The following is a 21,976-nucleotide window of genomic DNA, read 5'->3' as shown; positions in this document are numbered from 1 at the left end:
TTTTTTCCTCTTAAAGATCCTTATGGGTATCAGATATTCTACTCAAGAACCACTTACATTGTGGCTATACAATTTTGAACAAATTTTAAACATGGACTATTTTTCTAATGTTAATTTTTGCTGAAACTGTAATAAGAACAAGTCACAGGCCGGATGTGGTGACTCAGCCTGTAATCCTGGCACTTTGGGAGCCCAAGGCAGGTGGATCGCTTGGGGTCAGGAGTTCGAGACCAGCCTGGCCAACATGGTGAAACCCTGTCTCAACCCCGCCTGTAATCCCAGTTACCCGGGAGGTTGAGGCAGGAGAATCATTTGAACCCAGGAGATGGATGTTGCAGTGAGCCAAGATCGCACCACTGCACTCCAGCCTGGGCTAGAGAGCAAGACTCTCTCTTAAAAAAAAAAAAACAGAAAAACAAGAAACAACAAACAAAACAGAACAAGTCACTAAAAGATTACACGTGAAAATGTATAAAAAGTAATGTTTTGGTAATAACAGATTAGTAGCATTAGTGAAAGTTATTTTGTAATCCACATGTTTCTTTTAAAAATTATGATGGAAGAATTTCAAACTATTTTTGTTTGTGTTATCCTTTGTTGACAATTGCCTGCCCTTTTAGTAAGCTCTGCCAAAAAAAAGGTTCTGTGTACCCTAATGCCTAGAAAATATCTATTTAGAACCATTAGCCTGTTTTTCGGTTGCAAGACCTCTTCCTCAGACATTTGCAGGCAGGTGGACTTCAGCCAGGGTGTAATGTAGTCTGTCTTCCGACAACTCAAACATGTCTGACTTTGGTTTGACCAGTTGAGATTTATTTATTTATTTTATTTATTTATTTTTGAGACGGAGTCTCACTCTGTCGCCCAGGCTGGAGTGCAGTGGCGCGATCTTGGCTTACTGCAACCTCAGCCCCCCGGGTTCAAGCGATTCTCCTGCCTCAGCCTCCTGAGTAGCTGGGATTATAGGCACGTGTCACCATGCCTGGCTTATTTTTGTATTTTTAGTGGAGAGGGCGTTTCCGCATGTTGGCCAGACTGGTCTTGAACTCCTGACCTCAGGTGATCGACTTGCCTCGGCCTTCCAAAGTGCTGGGATTACAGGCATGAGCCATTGCACCCGGCTGAGATTTTCTAATATGAGGAACAGAAAGTAGGAGGGATGTGTAATGTATCAAATAGGTGAAAGAAAAGTGTGGATCTGTGAAAAATCAACATTAAAAAAATTCATTGTAGTATCCGGGAGGAAATAAAAATGGTAGTCAAGGCCGGGCGTGCAGTGGCTCACACCTGTAATCCTAGCACTTTGGGGGGCCGAGGCAGGCAGGTCACTTGAGGTCAGGAATTTGAGACCAGCCTGACCACACAGTGAAACCCCATCTCTACTAAAAATACGAAAATTAGCCGGGCACGGTGCCATGTGCCTGTAATCCCAGCCACTCGGGAGGCTGAGGCATGAGAATTGCTTGAACCTGGGAGGCGGATGCTGCAGTGAGCTGAGATCTCGCCACTGCACTCCAGCCTGGGTGACAGAGTGAGACTCCATCTCAAAAAAAAAAAAAGAATGGTAGTCAATTTCATATGACAATTGTAATTACATATTAATTTTTTCTTTTTCTTTTTTGTCTGTCTTCTCATGGAAATAAGCTCCAAGAAGACAGCAGTTGGGGCCATGTCTGTTCTGCTTACCTGCTGTGTCTCTCTGTGCTGGCCCACTGCAGGGCAATTCAGAAATATTCAGCGAGTACTTACGGATTTAACAAGTATCTACGGAGTACCTACTGTGCCCCATGGCCTGTACTCAGTGCTGGGGCTGCAGGTCGAAGCTTCTAGAAACCTAGACTCAGAATCTGAGTGATAGATGTTAATTACCAGTCACACAGTTTTACCATTACAAACGTAATCATCTGAAGACAAGTGTGGGGTGCTGTGGTGTGTATGACAGAAGAGCCCAACTGGATGGAGCTGGGGCTTTTGGATGGAAAGCATCTCATATGAGTGGAGCTGGTGCTCCTGGTTGGAAGGCATCTCATATGCGTGGAGCTGGTGCTCCTGGTTGGAAGTCATCTCATGGGTGGAGCTGGTGCTCCTGGTTGGAAGGCATCTCATATGGGTGGAGCTGGGGTTCCAAGGTGGAAAGCATCTTATATGGACAGGGCCAGGGGTGGGAGGGGAGGCACTGAGAGGAGAGGTGGTTCTTGGCAGAGTATGCAGCTGTGCAAAAGGCCCACATGATTGATGTGTTTCTTCTCTTCATTTTCTATGTAATGTCTGGGTATAGTCATATCTTCACACAGATATCCAGGCAAAGACTGCTTTAGGCTGGAGATTTAAAATAGATCACAAAAGCTCTTCAAGTTAAAATGTATTTTCAAGATTAAGAAGAGGATAAGCTCAATTAGGGTAAGAAATAAAGATAAAAAGCAAAAAGATTCATTAGTAAAGGAATATATCCCACGATATATTCAGGACTAGATGAAGAGAAAATTGTCAGGAGTCTTGATTAATGTGGCAATAGAGACTCTTTGTTTAGTAATTAACTGAATTACTACTGATAGTACTGAACAATCCTAGACAAAAATTCACTCAAGTAGATCTCATTCATTAAAATAGTACTCGCCATCTGCTGTTCTTTCACTTTTGAAGTGGTGACGATCTCTCAATCATTAAGATGGTAAAGTGTATTATGCATATTATTTTAATACTGATTTTAGTCTTCTGCTGTCTATGGAGACTTTGCTATGGCACTAGTGACATGGAATTTTTATATATTTTAGTGGTGAATGAATGGAGTGTCACTAGCATTGTTTTAGTGCATGCCTTAAACGCCGTTGGAAACCTCACTCCTTAAGGACGTTGGAGAGAAACAAGAGGGTCTGACAGCGTCCCTGCAGAGCTTTCATCCTCTGCTGGAGGCCTGGGTCGTGGCACACAGCTTTTAGTTATTGCTTCTGTTGAGATGTGAGTTTGCCTGTGTGCAGCTCTATGTGGGAGAAGCAGGTTGTTTTACTGTCTACTGACAACTCACATAATTAAAAACATGTAGGTGTTGTAATGCTGGTTACCTGACTCTATACATGTATTGAAATCATGGACTCGTTTCCTTACAATGGATGACATTTATAATATGTAAATTATATATAAATATATCTTGAGGTACAATTTATATCTTGTAACATAATATTTCTATCAAAATATAAGTGATCTAAAATATAAATCAAATGTAGTCTTTTTTGGCTGCATGCAGTGGCTTACGCCTGTAACCCCAGCACTGTGGGAGGCTGAGGCACGTGGATCACCTGAGGTTGGGAGTTTGAGACCAGCCTGACCAACATTACTAGCCTCCCTAGTAGCTCGTAATCCAAGCTACTTGGGAGGCTGAGACAGGAGAATCCCTTGAACCCGGGAGGCAGAGGTTGCAGTGAGCCGAGATCATGCCATTGCACTCCAGCCTGGGCGACAAGAGCGAAACTCCATCTCAAAAACAAAACAAAACCAAATACAGTCTTTTTTATTTTGTTTTTGTTTTCGAGACAGAGTCTCACTCTGTTACCCAGGCTGGAGTGCAGTGGCATGATCATGGTTCACTGCAGCCTTGACCTAACTGGGCTCCAATGATCCTCCCATCTGTCTCTCAAGTAGCTGGGAATGCAGGCACATGCCACTGTGCCCAGATAATTTTTGTATTTTTTAATAGCGACAGGGTTTTGCCATGTTGCTCAGGCTGGTCTTGAACTCCTGGGCTCAAGCAATCTGCCTGCCTTGGCCTTTCAAAGTGCTGGGATTACAGGCATGAGCACTGTGCCCAGCCTCAGATACAGTCATTTAATATTCATTTTCTCACAAGGATCTCAGAGTTACTGACTTTCAGAGGTAAGATTTACTTTTTTTTTTTTTGAAACAGAGTCTTGCTCTTGTAGCCCAGGCTGGAGTGCAGTGGCACAATCTTGGCTCACTGCAACCTCTGCCTCCTTGGTTCAAGCGATTCTCGTGCCTCACCCTAAGGTGGCTAATTTTTGTATTTTTAGTAGAAACAGGGTTTCATCATGTTGGCCAGGCTGGAATCGAACTCCTTGCCTCAAGTGATCTGCCTGCTTCGGCCTCCCAAAGTCCTGGGATTACAGGCCTGAGGCACCACGCCTGGCCTAGAAGTAAGATTTTCATCGGCCACCAGATTCCTGGTTAACCCTTAGAAGATTCTTTAACTGTAATTTAGCTGACCCATTCTCTTAACAGACTTGAGTCTTAGACGCAGGCAGCTAAGTGGTGTGAGAGGATTACATTCTCCGGTATCTTCTCATTCATCTTGTTTTTGCTTCTCTCCTGTTCCTTTTCCTTTCCTCTCAGGTACCTAGATGCTGAGTGCTTCATCCTTCTCTCTTTGCTCCTCTCAGCTTGTCCCTACATTTTGTGCTTCAGAATTTCCCACCTCCCTTGTTCCTAGTCTTGAGCCCATCTCCTTGGTGTGGATGGTTCCACCTCCATGGTAGAAGTGATGCTTGAACAAGTCACATGAACGTGACCCACAGTTCTGAGCTCCCCAGAGCGTAGTTACACAAGTACGCTTCTTGTTCTTGAGCATATCTCTAAGTGGCATGGCAGACTTTTATATTTTCAGGCAGAGAGATACTTGAGAGGCAGGCCGGCGTGCCTCATGTGCTATTCCACTGTCATTCCTTTTTCTAGTTATAAACCCATTTGTTTTTTTGTTTTTTTTGTTTTTTTTGAGACGGAGTCTCGCTCTGTAGCCCAGGCTGGAGTGCAGTGGTGGGATCTCAGCTCACTGCAAGCTCCGCCTCCCGGGTTCACGCCATTCTCCTGCCTCAGCCTCCCGAGTAGCTGGGACTACAGGCGCCCGCCACCACGCCCAGCTGATTTTTTGTATTTTTAGTAGAGACGGGGTTTCACTGTGTTAGCCAGGATGGTCTCAATATCCTGAACTCGTGATCCGCCTGCCTCGGCCTCCCAAAGTGCTGGGATTACAGGTGTGAGCCACCACGCCCGGCCCATTTGTTGTTATACTCCAGTTTTCCTCAGTGATTTCAATAGCAGCGTTGTTAAAGGTTTGGTTTTTAGCCTCAGAAAGAGGGAAGGAAAGCTGGGTACAGTGGCGTGTGCCTGTAGTCCCAGCTACTTGGGAGGTTGAGGGTAAGAGGACTGCTTGAGGCCAGGAGCTCGAGGCTGCTGTGTGCTATGATCATGCCTGCGAATAGCCATGCGCTCCAGCCTGGGCAACCTAGTGAGACCCCATCTCTTAAAAAATAAAACTAAGAGGCTGGGCGCGGTGGCTCATGCCTGTAATCCCTTCTCTTTGGGAGGCTGAGGCAGGCAGATCATGAGGTCAGGAGATCGAGACCATCCTGGCTAACACGGTGAAACCCTGTCTCTACTAAAAATACAAAAAAAAAAAAAAAAAAATTAGCTGGGCGTGGTGGCTGGCACCTGTAGTCCCAGTTACTCGGGAGGCTGAGGCAGGAGAATGGCATGAACCCAGGAGGTGGAGCTTGCAGTGAGCCAAGATTACACCACTGCACTCCAGCCTGGGCAATAGAGCGAGACTCTGTCTCAAAAAAAATAAATAAATAAAAATAAGAAAAGGAGGATTATTAAGGTAAAAATGACAGCGTGGGCCACCTATACAGGTGCTTTCTGTATTTATTTCCTTCTTTGTATTACTTTTTGGACTTTTTATCTTACTGAACATTTAAAAGTAATTCCATTCAAATTATTGTCAAGGCTAATTGTGTTTAAGAAAGGAGATTCTCGACAAATATGTTGAGTTCTCGCTTGCTTAGGCTTGGCTGGTAACAACAATTGACAGCAAAAAATGAAGGTTATTTAATTGACTTGGATAGCAGGTTTGTTACAACCTGTGGGCCTGATTCCCTTTGTGTACGGACCAATCACCTCCAACCTTGAAGCATTTTTATGTCACTTTTCAAAGCATTAATTTATCTTTATGATGATTAACTCGCATCATGAGTAAAAATCCTGATTGTCTTTAGTATGCTGGAGTTTAATGGGTAGGAAAGTATTAAAGGTTTCAATAAACATACAGGAAAACATTTTAGTATTTTAGGGGGATAAGCTGTAGTTATCTGGAAAATACATTTTTATATAGAAGATCATTTTGCCTAACAGTACTTAATATGTTAGGCTTTTCTAGTTTTCTAAGACTTTTCTATTTCTTATAGATACAAGAGTTTATATTTTTTATAGAGTATAATAGATTATTTCAAGATTATTTCATTTTATGGAAGATTTATTTAGGGATTTAACTACAGTCTTAAGCTTTACAGGCTAAGCAGAATATACATCTAATTGCACCATTTGGTACTTTTGAAATAGAGCGTATTAAAAATGTCTCTTGCTCTAGATGCTCTCCCTGTGAGTCATTGTCAGTTTTCTATAAACCTAGACTTAGGAAACTTTAGTAAGGAACAGAACAACCAGTCAGGAAACATGGAATAGCTGCTATGTTTAGAAGATGAACAAATTAATAGTTAGCTCTTTAGTCACTGAGAGCATTAGAAGCCTAATGTGATGTACTTTTAGCTATTAGGTACCTGACGTTGAACAAGCCAGCACTGGCGTGGTGGTGGCATTACTTGTTCCATTTACTTGATGTATGTTGTTCCCTGAAATATAACCAGGGATATATGGTGCTCTACTTCCACTAGGGGGGATGAAACATTTCTCTTAATGTAGTTTTTTTTTTTTTTTTTTTTTTTTTAAAGACATGGCTTTAAATATAAAACAAAAACTCACTAAACGTACTGTGAATTCGTATTTTTAGTTGAAATTTAAATTCATGCATAAGTGTGCATAAAACCTACTTTATCGACTCACGTTCTATTCACTTGAAAGTGCTAAATAGGCAGTTAATAACTTATGTAGCAGGTATCAATGAAGTAGGTTTTATGTACACTTAGGACTCAATTTACATTCCTACCAAAGATTTGTAAATAAAATTGGAGCATAATTGGAGCATAATATGCCTTGGGATAAACTACCAAGATATTTTCCTAATTATTTCTCTTAGCATGTTAATATTATAGTTCAGTTGTCTCTTGGTATGAGGGGGAGGGATTGGTTCCAGGACTACCCACATATACCAAAATCCATGCATGCTCAAGTCCCGAAGTTGGCTCCGTCGAACTTCCATATATGAAAAGTTGACTCTGTTTATGTGGGTTTCTCATTCCACGAATGCTGTCTTCAATCTGCATTTGATTGGAAAAAATCTCCATGTAGGTGGACCCTTGCAGTTCAAACTTGTGTTATTCAAGGGTCAACTGTGTGTAATACTTGTCTCTTTGTCTGTTCTGGCTGCTATAACAGAATGTCATGGACTGGGTGGCTTATAAACAACAGAAATGTATTTCTGATGGATCTGGAGGCTGGGCAGCCTAAAATCAAAGCCCCAGCAGATTTGATGTCTGGTGAGGGGCTGCCTTTTATTCATGGATGGCCTCTTCTCACTGAGTCCTCACATGGCAGGAGGCGTGAGGGAGCTCTCCTGGGTCTCATTTATAAGGGTACTAATCCCATTTGTGATGGTGGAGCCCTAATAACCTCATCATCTACCAAAAGCCCCACCTCCAAATACCATAACATGGGGGATTAGGATTTCAACATAGTCACGGTCCTCCCTATCTGTAGGTTCCACATCTGCAGATCAAAAATATTCAGGAAAAAAAACCCAATAAAAATAATATAACAACTATTTAAACAGCATTTATATAATATTAGGTATTATAAGTAATCTAGAGATGATTTAAAGTATACAGGAGGATGTGCGAAGATATATGGAAGTATTGATACTATGCCATTTTACATAAGGGACTTGAACATTTGAGGATTTTGGTATCTATAGGGGGTTCTAGAACCAATCTCCTGCAGATACTGAGGGGTGACTGTATGAATTTGGGGGGACATAAAGATTTAGCTTATAACATTCTGCCCTGTCCCCCCAAATGTATGCTCTTCTCATATACAAAATACATTCATTATAATCCCAACATTCCCAAACTCTTAACTCATTCCAGCATCAACTCTTAAAGTAAAAAATCCAAAGTCTCGTTTAAATATCATCTAACTCAGATGTGGGTGACGCTCAGGGTATGATTCATTCTGAGGCAAATTGCTCTTCAGCTGCAAACCTGTGAAACCAAACAAGTTATGTACTTAGAAAATACAATGGTAGGACATACTTGGGCTAGATATTTCCATTTTCAAAAGAGAAATAGGAAAGAAGAAAGGGGCAATGGAGCCCTTGTAAGTCCAAACTATACGGCAAACTCCTTGAGATCTTAAGGCTCGAGAATAATCTTCACTGAGTCCTTGTTCTGCACTCCAGGCCCACTGTGGTAGAGGTTCTACCTTCCAGACCTGCTGAGGTGGGGGGCCTGCCTCCACAGCTCTACCCAGGCAGGGTTGTGCCCCTAGGGCCCTGCTGGTTGTTCCTATCCCCATGTCGTCTGGCAGAGACCATCTTGCCTGTTGAATAAGGCAGTCCCCGCCTACCCCTTTTGAAACCAAGGAAGCAGCCCTGATGATCTCTTAATCACCTTTGGACTTGTTCTGCCCTTGTCTTGAAGAATAGTGCACATTCTCTGCCAAAAAGCTCTGTGGTTCTGGCCTGTAAAACCCAGGAAGACCGACAGCCATCCTTCATTCCTTCCCAGTTCATTCCCTTTCATCTCACACTGGCTGTTCTCCTGCTGAAGTGGCTTATCAAGTCCATGGTTCACACCCATATTGCTCTCCTTATCAGAGGGACTTGGGCACACCTGTAGTGTTTTCCCCTGAGCAGGCCTTTTTTAAAACTTCTGTAGTCTGGGTAGAACTTTTCAAATCTTTAAGTTCTACTTCATTTTTGCTTAGCAATTCTGTCTTTAAGTCATAGCTCTCTTTTCGCATTTTACTATAATCAGGCAGGAGGAGGCAAACTGCACCTTTGACATTTTGCTTAGAAATTGCTTCAGGTAAATATCCAATTGCACTCTTAAGTCCTCCCTTCCACAAAATACTAGAACATGCACACACTTCAACCAAGTTCTTTGCCACTTTATAACAAGGATCATCTCCGTATTGTCCAGTAACACATTCCTTATTTTAATCTGAGACTTCATCAGAATGCTCTTTACTGTTCATGTTTTCTACTGACATTCTGCTCAGGATTACTTAGGAATTCTCTGAGAAGATTGAGGCTTTTTCTACAGCTCATCTCTCTTCTTTCTGAGTCCTCACCAGCATCACCTTTAAAGGTTCATGCAGGGCAGTGTAGGCTTTTTCTAATAGTATGCACCTTCAAACTCTTCCAGCCTCTACCCATTACCCAGTTCCAAAGCTGCTTCCACATCTTTAGATGTTTGTTATAGCAGCACCCCTGCTGTTTGGTACCAAAATCTTTATTAGGGCTTTCCAGAACCAATAGTGTATATATGCGCACATGCATGCACACACTCATGTGCGCACACACACACACAGAGTTGACCCTTGGACGACACAAGTTTAAACTCTGTGGGTTCATGTATAATGTATTTTCTTTTGCCTCTGCAATGCCTGAGACCTCAAGACCAACCCCTTCTCTTCCTTCCTCTTCCTCAGCCTACTCAACATGAAGATAAGGATGAAGATCTTTGTAATGATCCACTTCCACTTAATGAGTAGTAAATACATTTTCTCTTCTTTATGGTTTTCTTTCTTTCTTTCTTTCTTTTTCTTTCTTTCTTTCTTTCTTTCTTTCTTTCTTTCTTTCTTTCTTTCTTTCTTTCTTTCTTTCCTTCCTTCCTTCCTTCCTTCCTTCCTTCCTTCCTTCCTTCCTTCCTTCTTTCCTTCTTTCTTTCTTTCTTTCTTTCTTTCTTTCTTTCGTTCGTTCTTTCGTTCTTTCGTTCTTTCTTTCGTTCTTTCGTTCTTTCTTTCTTTCTTTCGTTCTTTCGTTCTTTCGTTCTTTCGTTCTTTCTTTCTTTCTTTCTTTCGTTCTTTCTTTCGTTCGTTCTTTCTTTCTTTCGTTCTTTCTTTCTTTCTTTCTTTCGTTCTTTCTTTCTTTCGTTCTTTCTTTCTTTCGTTCTTTCTTTCTTTCGTTCTTTCTTTCTTTCGTTCTTTCTTTCGTTCTTTCTTTCGTTCTTTCTTTCGTTCTTTCTTTCGTTCGTTCGTTCGTTCTTTCGTTCTTTCGTTCTTTCGTTCTTTCTTTCGTTCTTTCTTTCTTTCTTTCTTTCTTTCTTTCTTTCTTTCTTTCTTTCTTTCTTTCTTTCTTTCTCTCTTTCTCTCTTTCTCTCTTTCTTTCTCTCTTTCTCTCTTTCTTTCTTTCTTACCGAGTTTCGTTCTTGTTGCCCAGGCTGGAATGCAATAGGGCGACCTCAGCTCACTGCAACCTCCGCCTCCCAGGTTCAAGCAATGCTCCTACCTCAGCCTCCCAAGTAGCTGGGATTGCAGGCATGCACCACCATGCCTGGCTAATTTTTTGTAGAGATGGAGTTTCACCTTGTTGGCCAGGTTGGTCTTGAACTCCTGACCTCAGCTGATCCGCCTGTCTTGGCCTTGCAAAGTGCTGTGATTACAGGTGTGAACCACCAAACCTGGCCCCTTGTGGTTTTTTTAATAGCATTTTCTTTTCTCTAGCTTACTTTATTCATATGTTCATTTTTTTTTGAGACAGAGTTTCCCTCTTGTTGCCCAGGCTATAGTACAGTGGCACGATCTCAGCTCACTGCAACCTCTGCCTCCTGGGTTCAGGTGATTCTCCTGCCTCAGCCTCCCAAGTAGCTGGGATTACAGGTGCCTGCCACCATGCCCAGCTAATCTTTTGTATTTTTCATAGAGATGGGGTTTCACCATGTTGGCCAGGCTGGTCTCGAACCCCTGACCTCAGGTGATCCACTTGCCTGGGCTTCCCAAAGTGCTGGGATTACAAGTGTGAGCCACCGTGCCCAGCCTAGCTTACTTTATTGTAAGAATACAGTATATAATATAGCATACAAAGTATGTGTTAATCAACTATTTATGTTAGGCTTCTGATCAGTAGTAGACTTTCCATAGTTAAGTTTTGGGGTGTCAAAAGCTGTATGTGGATTTTGTTTTTGTTTTTGAGACAGGATCTTGCTCTGTTGCCTAGGCTGAAGTAAAATGGAGCGATCTCAGCTCACTACGGCCTCGACTGCCTAGGTTCCAGCAATTCTCACGCTTCAGTCTCTCGAGTAGCTGGGACTACAGGTGCATGCCATGGTACCTGGCTAATTTTTGTATTTTTTTTGTAGAGATGGGGTTTTGCTATGTTGCCCAGTCTGGTTTCAAACTCCTGAGCTCAGGTGATCCACCTGTCTTGGCCTCCCAAAGTGCTGGGATTATGGGTGTGAGCCACCACGCCTGGCCGAAAGTTGTATGTGCATGGGGAGTCAGCATCCCTAACTCCTGCATTGTTCAGGGGTAAACTCTGTGTGTGTGTGTGTGTGTGTGTGTGTGTGTGTGTGTGTATAGAGAGATTTAACATCTATACAGAGATTATTATATACAGAGATTTGTTATTTAGGGATAATTATTATAAGGGATTGGCTCATGTGATTATGGAGGCTGCCATCTGCAATCTGGAGAACCAGGAAAGCTGGTGGTATAGTTCTAGTCCAAACCCAAATAACTGAGAACCAGGGGAGTCAATGATGTAAGTCTCAGTTGGAATCCAAGGGCCTGACGACCAGGAGCACTGATGTCTGCAGGCAGGAGAAGATGATGTCCCAGCTCAGAGAGCAAGGTAGCCCATCCTCTGCCTTTTTGTTCTATTCTGGCACTAAGTGGATCAGATGATGCCCATCTGTATTGGTGAGGGCAGTCTTTATTCAGTTTACCAATTCAAACGCAAATCTCTTCTGGAAATACCCTCACACGCAAACCCAGAAATAATGTTTTACCAGCAATCTGGGCGTCCCTTCCCAGTCAAGTTGACCCACAAAATTAACCATCACAGGGTCATTTACAGATATTTCCTACACTTTAAAAATGAGATCAAGAAAACTAGTCAGAGGTTCTGTTTCTGACAGCAGTAGTATTTGATGAGATAATGGCCAAGAATTTTCTAAAACCAACTATAAATACAAGCCACAGATTCAAGAAGTACTTTGAATCCAAGGGGAAAAACATAAAACCACACTCAGTTACTTCATAGTAAAACTGATGAAATGTAAAGACAAAGAGGATATCCTAAAAGCAGCCAAAGAAAAAAATACACATTAAATTCAAAGGCATAAGCATTGATAGAAACAATGGAAGCCAGAAGATAATGGAATGATGTCGTCAAAGGGCCTGTCCAGAATTTTATACCTTCAGAAATTAAGAAAAATAAAGACATTTTGAGACAAACAAAAACTGGGAGAATTTGTCACCAGGAGTCTCTGCATTAAAAGAAATACTAGAGAGGACTGGGCGCAGTGGCTCATACCTGTAATCCCAGGAGTTTGGGAGGCCAAGGCGGGCGGATCACCTGAGGTCAGGAGTTCAAGACCAGCCTGGTCCAACATGGTAATACCCTGTCTGTACTGAAAATATGAAAATTAGCCAGGCATGGTGGTGGGCGCCTGCAATCCCAGCTACTCGGGAGACTGAGGCAGGAGAATCGCTTGGATCTGGGAAGCAGAGGTTGCAGTGAGCCAAGATTGTGCCACTGTACTCCAGCCTGGGCAACAGAGTGAGACTCTGTCCCACCCCCCACCCCCAAAAACAAAAATAGAGAGATGTTCAGGCAAAAGGAAAATGATTCCAGATGGGAGCATGGAGGGGTAGGAAGAAATGAAGATCAATGGAAAGGGGAAATAGTAAATTTAAGTGAATTTGTCATCATATATGGGGCTTAACTTTAAATGTAGAATTAAAATACACAACAATAATAGTAACAGTGGGGAGTTAAAAGGAGTTGGTATCTAAGTCCTTTCACTGTCCAGCAGCTGGAAAAAGTACGAATTTACATTAGGCTTTTGTAAATTAGGGTTCGTGTTATCCCCTACAGTGTAACCACTAACAGAATAATATTGTAAAAAGCTCATAAAGGGGAAAAGCAGAATCATAATGATTTAAAAACTTAATCTAAAAGAAGGCAAGAAAAGGTATGTATGGAACAAATGGGACAAATAGTAAGATGATAGTTTGATTCCTAAATATGACAGTCATTACATAACAAATGAGTAGACTTAATGTTTCTATTAAAAACCAAAGATATTTATACTAGAAAAACAATAAAATCCATCTACATGCTTGCTTTCAAGACAAATGCCTTGGATATATGAATACAGAAAGTAAAAGCATAGAAACTGCGAACATTAGCCTAACAAAAACTGGTGTCACTGTGCTAATATCAAAGTAGAATTTAAGGCAAGAAGTAGAGAGAGAGAATCATTTCAAAAATAACAAAATTTTCAAGTCACTCGAAGGGTAGAACAGTTTGAAATTTGTATGCACCTAAGCATAACCTTAAAACCAGCTCGCTCTCTCCCTCTCTCTCTCTCTCTCTCTCTCTCTCTCTATATATATATATATATATATATATATATAAATAAAGCAGTGAGTAATTTGGCTTACGTTTTTTAGTTTAGACTGTCAATTTGAAATGACAGAGGAACGTGAGTATTCCTGTTGGCAATGGGACAGAGAAGAAAGGAAAGGTGATCAGACTTTCCCCCTTTTCAGATTATTTTTTTCCTTCTTTACCAACATGTCTCCATCCTCTGATGTATCCAGTGCGAATACAGACTCTTCTGTGACGCTTTGAGCATAATCTGCAGAAGCTCTTCAAGAAATCCTTGTATTTGAATATTATGCTACAAAAGACTTTGGAGTATATAGTATGCACCTCTGTCTTTGGGTTAGTATTTGTTGATGGGTCAATATAATTATAAATTCTTGTCAAGTGTGGTAGCACACACCTATAGTCCTAGCTACCAGAGGGCTAAGGTGGGAGGATCACTTGGGCCCAGGAGTTCTGGGCTGGGGTGAGCTATGCTGATTGGGTGTCTGCACTAAGTTTGGCATCAAACACGGCAGCCTCTTGGGAGGGGAGACGACCGGGTTGCCTAAGGAGGAGTGAACTGGCCCAGATCAGAAACGGAGCAGGTCAGAATTCCCATGCTGTGATCAGTAGTGGGGTCAAGCCTGTGAATAACCACTGCTCTCCAGCCTGGCCAATATAATGAGAATCCTGTCTCTTAAAAGGGAGAGAATGAAAATAAAAAAATTATGAATTCTCCTGTGCTAGCTCCTCAAGTCATAATCGCACAACCATGTGAGTGTTCAGGCTGATGGGTGCTCTCTGACCATTTCCCAGCCTCTCTGTGACTGTTCCAGTGGACCTAGGAAAGGTAATCTTGGCCTCAGGAATGTAGTGTGCAGTGTTAGAGCATACTAAAGGAAGTAAACACCTGAGACTCATTAGTAAATGCACCTTCTCTTCCTTTTTGCCTTTGTTCCTCACATGAATGTTTATAGAGATAAATTGCAAAGTGTTTAAAAGAGCAGTGAAAATAGAGCCTACAAAATAAATTATGGTTGTATGCTGTGAACATAAGTCATTTTAAGTTCTCAAGTAAAATTAAAAGGACTAGTGCCAAAGTAACTGGTTACTTTCCATTTCTCCTGTTTTCCTTATGTGAGAGAACTAAGAAAGGAGGGTTTGGATTAGGTTTAAAGCATTTCCATGGAGTGGGGAATAGTGGTCAAAGAGAACTTCAGATTTATATGTAGTGTTTGAACTTTCAAAAAATGGGATATATTCATATATTCCCTATATAATGTTAATAAAAATAAAAATGCTGGACATGCATTGGTGGATTAAATGTATATCTTTTCTGTATGTCAGTAGGATGGTTAGCCATGTCTAGAAATATGTAGTTGCAGTACCCCTTAGAGGTAAGGTCATGAGTAGGGAGTCGGTTAATTTAAAAATTTTTATTTATATTTATTTACTTTTTGAGGCAGTGTCTCACTATGCTACCAGGCTCCAGTGATGCTCCTGCCTCAGCCTCCTGAGTAGCTGGGACTACAGGCACACACCACTGGATCTGGCAATGATGTTTAATTTTTTGTGTCAACTTCACTGGGAAGGGATGCCCAGAAAGCTGGTACAAAATGATTTCTGGTCATGTGTGTGAGGGTGTTTCCAGAAGAGACTTGGGTTTGAGTTGGTGGACTGAGTAAAGAAGACCCATCCTCACCAGTGGAGGTGAGCATCATCCCATCTGTTGAGGGCCGGAACAGAACCAAAAAGGAAGTATGGATTCACTGTGTTTGAGCCTGGGCATCCATCTTCTCCTGCTCTTGGACATCAGAGCTCCTGGATCTCAAGCTTTCGGACTCAGATTGGGACTTAAACTCTCAGCCTCCCAGTTCTCGGCCCTTCAGACTTGGACTGCGACTTTGACCGTTGACTCCCCTGGACTTGGACTGAATAACACCACAGGCTTTTCTGGTTCTCCAGCTTGCGGATGGCAGATTGTTGGGACTTTTCGGCTTCTATAGTCATGTGAGCAATTCCAATAATAAATCTCCTCTTATTTATATATCCTCTTGGTTCTGTTTCTCCAGAGAACCATAATGCAGGAGAAAAAATTTTTTTTGTAAAGTGGTATGAAAATCTTTATCCTACAATTGCTCATCTCCTTTTGAGTGAGTCACTTTCTAAGTCAAGCAATTGAATGTTTTCCAGGAATATTGTTTTAGCTTGCCCTCCTGGTCATGCTTTTCAAGATAATCACTTCCTAATCAGTTTTTGTTATCTTGCTGGGGAAGTCAGGTTTCCTAGTCTCTTTTTTTCCTGGAAGAGGCAAGGTTACAATTTAGTAACCTTGTAACAAAATTGTAATATGTTTAAAAAGTTGGAAAAAAAATCTTTATGCTGTCAGGCCTTGCCAGATTCTATTTTTTTTTTTTTCCTTGTTATACTGTGTATATCCGAATCTCAAAATGGCACTTTAATTGAACCAAATTTCTTTTCCTGGTGGATGACAAATAAATACATAGCCTACTTTGGTGCTTTTAAAAATTTTATTGTAAAATGATGCCTGATGGATAATAGGATTACCAAACAGTAGTGATGCTGTACCTTTACATTTGTCTTGTTTTAATTCTAAGTATAAAAAGTAGAGATCATTTAACCCTCCGAAGTAGCTGGAATTACAGGTGTGAGCCACCACGCCTGGCGTTACCGTAATTCTGCCTGGGAAGACAAATAGTCTCAATTTCTTTTCTAAATTTTTACTAGATATTTTTACACATGTAGTGTTTCAAGTGAAATTTAAAATAGATTTAAATTTCCCATCTGGGCTCAGTGGCTCACGCCTGTAATCCCAGCACTTTGGGAGGCCAAGGTGGGTGGATCACAAGGTCAAGAGATCGAGACCATCCTGGCTACATGATGAAGCCCCATCTCTACTAAAAATACAAAAATTAGCTGGGCGTGGTGGTGGGCGCCTGTAGTCCCAGCTGCTCGGAAGGCTGAGGCAGGAGAATTGCTTGAACTCGGGAGGTGGAAGTTGCAGTGAGCCGAGATCGCACCAGTGCACTCTAGCCTGGATGACAGAGTGAGACTCCGTCTCCAAAAAAAAAATTCCCAGAAGTCCCATTAGAATTTTGATTGAAATTGCATTAAATTTCTATATTAATTTGAGAGATACCAACAAGCTTGAAATACTGAACCTGTGCATCTAGGCGCATGGTGCTTTCACGTATTTATTTTCTGTATGCTCTAAATGAAAGTTCTGTGGTGCTTTTCATATAGATATTAGACCTTTCTTTAGTTCGTTCGTTTTGCTTTTCTCTTTTCTTTTCTTTTCTTTTCTTTTCTTTTCTTTTCTTTTCTTTCGAGACTGGGTCTGGCTATTTTGTCCAGGCCGGTCTTGAACCCCTGGGCCCAAGCCATCCCTCTGCCTTGGCCTCCCAAAGTGCTGGGAGTACCACTTCCAACCTAGACATTTCTTAATTGGAATTAGTCCCAGAAACCTTATTGCTCCTGTTGCTAATGTTCTGACACCTTTTTTCTATTACATATGAAAGTGGCCTATATTAATGCTTTTGTGTATGTATATATTTATATGTGGCCACATCAGTGGACTCCCATCTATTAATATATTATTGATTTCCCAAGGTCTGAAAAACTTTGCTAAATATATAATATTCCATTTCTTTACAATATGTATAGTTAGTTTTTAACCTTTTATATTACATCTAGAGTTCATGCTTTTTCCACGAGGCTGAGGTTTAGCAAATGAAAAATATACAGCACATAGTAAAGCTCGATGTTAGTTTTTTTCCTCACTGTTTCAGTCTTACATATAGATCAAAAATAAAAAAAACTAAATGAAGTAAAATTTGTAAGGAAATAGATATCTACACGTTATAATCTAAGTTATCTACCTTAATTTCTCTCTTTTTTGGAAAATGGCATGATAAGTGGTTGGAATTTTTCTTCACTCACATTCTCTTTAGGTTTCCTTAGGGGGAAAAATCAGTCAAAGAAAAATTTTATATATTTGATTATGCTAGAATCTAAAATTTTTTTTGCCATTTATTTCTGGAAGAAACTGGATTGTCAAATATAATTTTCTTTCTTTCTTTCTTTCTTTCTTTCTTTCTTTCTTTCTTTCTTTCTTTCTTTCTTTTTCTCTCTTTCTTTCTCTCTTTCTCTCTCTCTCTCTCTGTCTCTTTCTATCTTTCTCTCTCTCTCTCTCTCGTCTCTCTTTCCTTTCCCTTTCTCTTTCCTTCTGTGTCTCTCGTTCTTATTGCCCAGGCTGGACTGCAGTGATGCGATCATGGCTTACTGCAGCCTTGACCTCCCTGGTTCAGGTGATCCTTCCACTCTCAGCCTCCTGAGTAGCTGGAACTACAGGGTTGCTCCATCATGCCTGGCTAATTTTTAATTTTTTTTTTGTAGAGACAGAGTTTCCCCATGTTGCCCAGGCTGGTCTCCTGGGCTGAAGCAATCTTCCTGCCTTGGCCTCCCAAAGTGCTGGGATTACAAGCGTGGGCCGCCGTGCCCAGCCTCAAATAGAATAGAACTCAGATTTTTAACCCAAAGCCCATGGGGTTTCCTTTTTACTTTCTAGATTTGGAATTCTTTAAAATTAAAAGACAGGTACAGAGTCATTGGGAAAAAAAAATTTGGACGTCATAGAAGACTGAGTCATGCATTGATAACTGCTAGGTCTAGGTGGTGGGTGGATTTGGTTTGATTATATTGCTCTCTCTACTTTTATGTATGAAGATGTCTAAAAGGGAAGTTTTAAAAAAATCCTATCGGCCAGTTGCAAGCCTGGGGCACATTATTTGAATGTTTTTTAGTTTTTCGACTATAGGTTGGAAATGGAATCTATTAGCAGGGTGTAGTGGTAATAAAAATAGACACCAGGCTGGGCACGGTGGCTCACGCCTATAATCCCAGCTCTTTGGGAGGCCGAGGCGGGCAGATCACAAGGTCAGGAGATCGAGACCATCCTGGCTAACATGGTGAAACCCCGTCTCTACTAAAAAATACAAACAATTAGCTGGGTGTGGTGGCCGGCGCCTGTAGTCCCAGCTACTCGGGGAGGCTGAGGCAGGAGAATGGCGTGAACCCTGGAGGCGGAGCTTGCAGTGAGCCGAGATCGCGCCACTGCACTCCACACTGGGAGAGAGAGTGACACTCCGTCTCAAAAAAAAAAAAAAGATAGACATAAATTGCCTTGTGATACTTATAGTAGATGTTCACTAAACATTTTAGGAATAACATCATGAATTATACAAATTGTTAATCCTCATAGCCATTCTCTGAAGTAGGCAGTTTTATCCCAGTTTTCATATGAGAAAACAGAATCGGAGCAGCTAAGGATTATGCTTTGAAGTGTACAAGAAGTAAATGATGGAGCTAAAACTTAGTCCAAGTTCTGACCTCAAAGTCTAGGACATTTGAAGCCTCCTTGAAAAAGGAAGGCTACTATTGAGAAGGCTTTGTTTCTGTTACATTATATTTTCTCAGATTTAATCTTCATCATAACTGCAAGGCATATTGAGTATCTGTAACCTTTTAAAAAGCACGTAGATTTTTCACATTTTTGTATATGAGTAGTTAATGCTAAAAAATGTGTATTTTATTTTAAAATGTATTTGAATGTGTAAGTTGAGTTTAAGTATTGGCAATACAAGTGTTTTTGTGGGAAAAAAGATGCCTCTTGGTTTTCCAAGTGAGTTTGTATGTGAAATAAAACCTGTGTTTGAAAGTTAAAAATTTTATATTTTTGGCACTATACCATTGGATGGTTTATTGGAAAGATACTATATTTGATAATGTACATTGTGGTTTTGTTATTGAATTTATTAAAATCATAATTTGTAATGTTGATGTGAAATGAATCCAGAGCAAATCAGGGCAAGAAGATGTAAACTAGGAAGGGCCTTCGTGTGTGTGTGTGTGTGTGTGTGTGTGTGTGTGTGTGTGTGTGTGTGTGTGTGTGAGAGAGAGAGAGAGAGAGGTCTTTGAGTCATAAAGATTTATTTATTTATTTATTTTTTTAGAGACATGGTCTTGCTCTGTCATTCAGGCTGGAGTACAGTGATGCCGTCACAGCTCACCGCAGCCTTGAACTCCTGGACTCAAATGATCCTCACCCCTCAGCCTCCTGAGTAGTTGAGACTGCAGGCATGTACCACCATGCCCAGATAACTTTTGTATCTTTTGCAGAGATGGGGTTTTGCTGTGTTACCCAGGCTGGTTTGAAACTTCTGAACTCAAGCAATCCACTCACCTCAGCTTCCCAGAATGCTGGGATTACAGGCAGCCACTGCACCTGGCCTTGGCTAATTTTTAAAAACAATTTTTATAGGGCTGGAGTCTTACTATGCTGGCCAGGCTGTTTTTGAACCCCTGGCTTTGAGTAATCCTCCCTCCTCAGCCTCCCAAAGTGCTGGGATTACAGGGATGACCCACCATGCCTGGCCCAACTGTAAATTGTTCACTATAGGATAGAAATGGCCGGGCGCAGTGGCTCACGCCTGTAATCCCGGCACTTTGGGAGGCCGAGTCAGGTGGATCACAGGGTCAGGCGTTTGAAACCAGCCTGGCCAATAGGGTGAAACCCCGTCTCTACTAAAAAACAAAAAAAACTACAAAAAACCAAAAAAAAAAACCTACAAAAATTAGCCAGGTGTGGTGGCGGGCGCCCGTAGTCCCAGCTACCCAAGAGGCTGAGGCGGGAGAATTGCTTAAACCCGGGAGGTGGAGGTTGCAGTGAGCCGAGATTGTACCACTGCACTCCAGCCTCGCAACAGCACGAGACTCCATCTCAGAAAAGAAAAATAAATAAGATAAAATAAGATAGAAATTATTCCTGTGAGGTTAAGAGACCTATTGTAAGGATTTCTTTTTATTCAACAAAATTTATTGACATTGAACAGTTTGTTGTCTGTTATGTGCTTTTTAGGAAGATTTACATGTTAGGTTTGTTGCCAAGCAGCTAACAGGTAATGTTTCACATAACCCCTACAAGATGCTTGGTAATGTGTATCCATGCCTGATTAATTTCCTAGCACATGGTGGGTCTTCAGTTAATGTTTAATGATAATAGGGAAATGGCCTATAAAAGCCTTAAAACTTTGAAGTAAATTTCCACCCTATTTTATAAGGAATTATGAAATGTTTCCAAACTTTTGCATTTATGAAATGCTTAAAGCATATCTCCAAAAGCACCATTTCTAAAATGAGAGTTGATCAATACTTGGGGAATAAATGGGGCAAATGAAGATATTATATATACTTTTTATTTTTATTTATTTAATTTAAAAAATTTGTTTTTGAGGCAGAGTCTCACTGTCTCGCCCAGGCTGGAGTTCAGTGGTGCCATCTCGGCTCACTGCAACCTCTGCCTCCCGAGTTCAAGCGATTCTCATGCCTCAGCCCTCCGCGTAGCTGGGATTACATATGTGCACCACCATGCCTGGCTAATTTTTGTATTTTTAGTAGAGACAGAGTTTTGAAATGTTGGCCAGGCTGGTTTTGAGCTCCTGGCCTCATGTGATCTGCCCAGGGCCTCCCAAAGTGCTAGGATTATAGGTGTGAACCACTGTGTCCAGCCTGTATATCCTTTATAAAAATTCTTTTATATGGGAAATATATGGTATTATTTTTCTATAATAAATTCCTGAAACACAATTTCAATAATTTTTGGTTTGGGGTCTAATTGGGGAGTGTTTTTTTAATGGTGTAGTCTCATAAACTGAAAAATTGCTTTTGCACACTGTCTTTCTTAGACTATTTTTCGTTTAATTAAAAGTCTTGTGAGAAGTAGAAATTTGGATTGGAAAGATTGGGTGTTTGCTTCTTTCTGTCTTGTATTTATTAAAGGTTTCTTTCGGTTGTTTTATCTTTTTCCCTCCATTCTCCTCAATATATTTAGTTCTCTGTTCAGTCCCAGTGTACACACAAAGTAGTTGGAGAATTACCAACCCATACTCTTCTGAAAAATAAATTTAGTAACCAAAGTACAATAGTGCATACGGTTTTTTTTGTCTTTATCTTTACCAAATAGTTTTCTGAAGTTACTTTGGTTAATTTTTTCTTCTCTATCTCCTACAATTTAGTTCTATTCTTATTTATTTATTTACTTTTTGAGACAGAGTCTCGCACTGTCACCCAGGCTGGAGTGCAGTGGCGCGATCTTGGCTCACTGCAAGCTCCACCTCCCGGGTTCACGCCATTCTTCTGCCTCAGCCTCCCGAGTAGCTGGGACTACAGGTGCCCGCCACCACGCCTGGCTAATTGTTTGTATTTTTTAGTAGAGATGGGGTTTCACCGTGTTAGCCAGGATGGTCTCGATCTCCTAACCTCATGATCCGCCTGCCTCGGCCTCCCAAAGTGCTGGGATTACAGGCGTGAGCCACCGTGTCCGGCCTAGTCTTAATTTTTAATAGAGCTGGGTTTGCAGTTTGAGGTTCTCCCACATTCTGGTTGATTTGAACTATTTATTTGAAG

General features: G+C 41.2%; 1 protein-coding gene across 7 annotated transcripts in view; it reads left to right on the top strand.

Moving 5' to 3' along the window:
- LOC105467833 (inositol polyphosphate-5-phosphatase F) overlaps nt 1–21,976 on the top strand; it is a 144,931-nt gene that overhangs the window by 73,495 nt on the left and 49,460 nt on the right. The window contains exon 2 of one of the 7 annotated variants that reach the window (XM_011717611.3): nt 13,726–13,849. The exons of the other annotated variants lie outside the window; for them this stretch is intronic. The gene's annotated coding sequence lies outside the window, so the exon portion shown is untranslated. The remainder of the gene's footprint in view (nt 1–13,725; nt 13,850–21,976) is intronic. 7 annotated transcript variants of the gene reach the window in all.

This window comes from Macaca nemestrina, chromosome 9 (genome assembly GCF_043159975.1).
Source record: "Macaca nemestrina isolate mMacNem1 chromosome 9, mMacNem.hap1, whole genome shotgun sequence".
In the NCBI taxonomy this organism is placed as follows: domain Eukaryota; kingdom Metazoa; phylum Chordata; class Mammalia; order Primates; family Cercopithecidae; genus Macaca; species Macaca nemestrina.
Note: the sequence above shows the minus strand (reverse complement) of the source record. Positions and strands in the feature narration are given on the sequence as shown.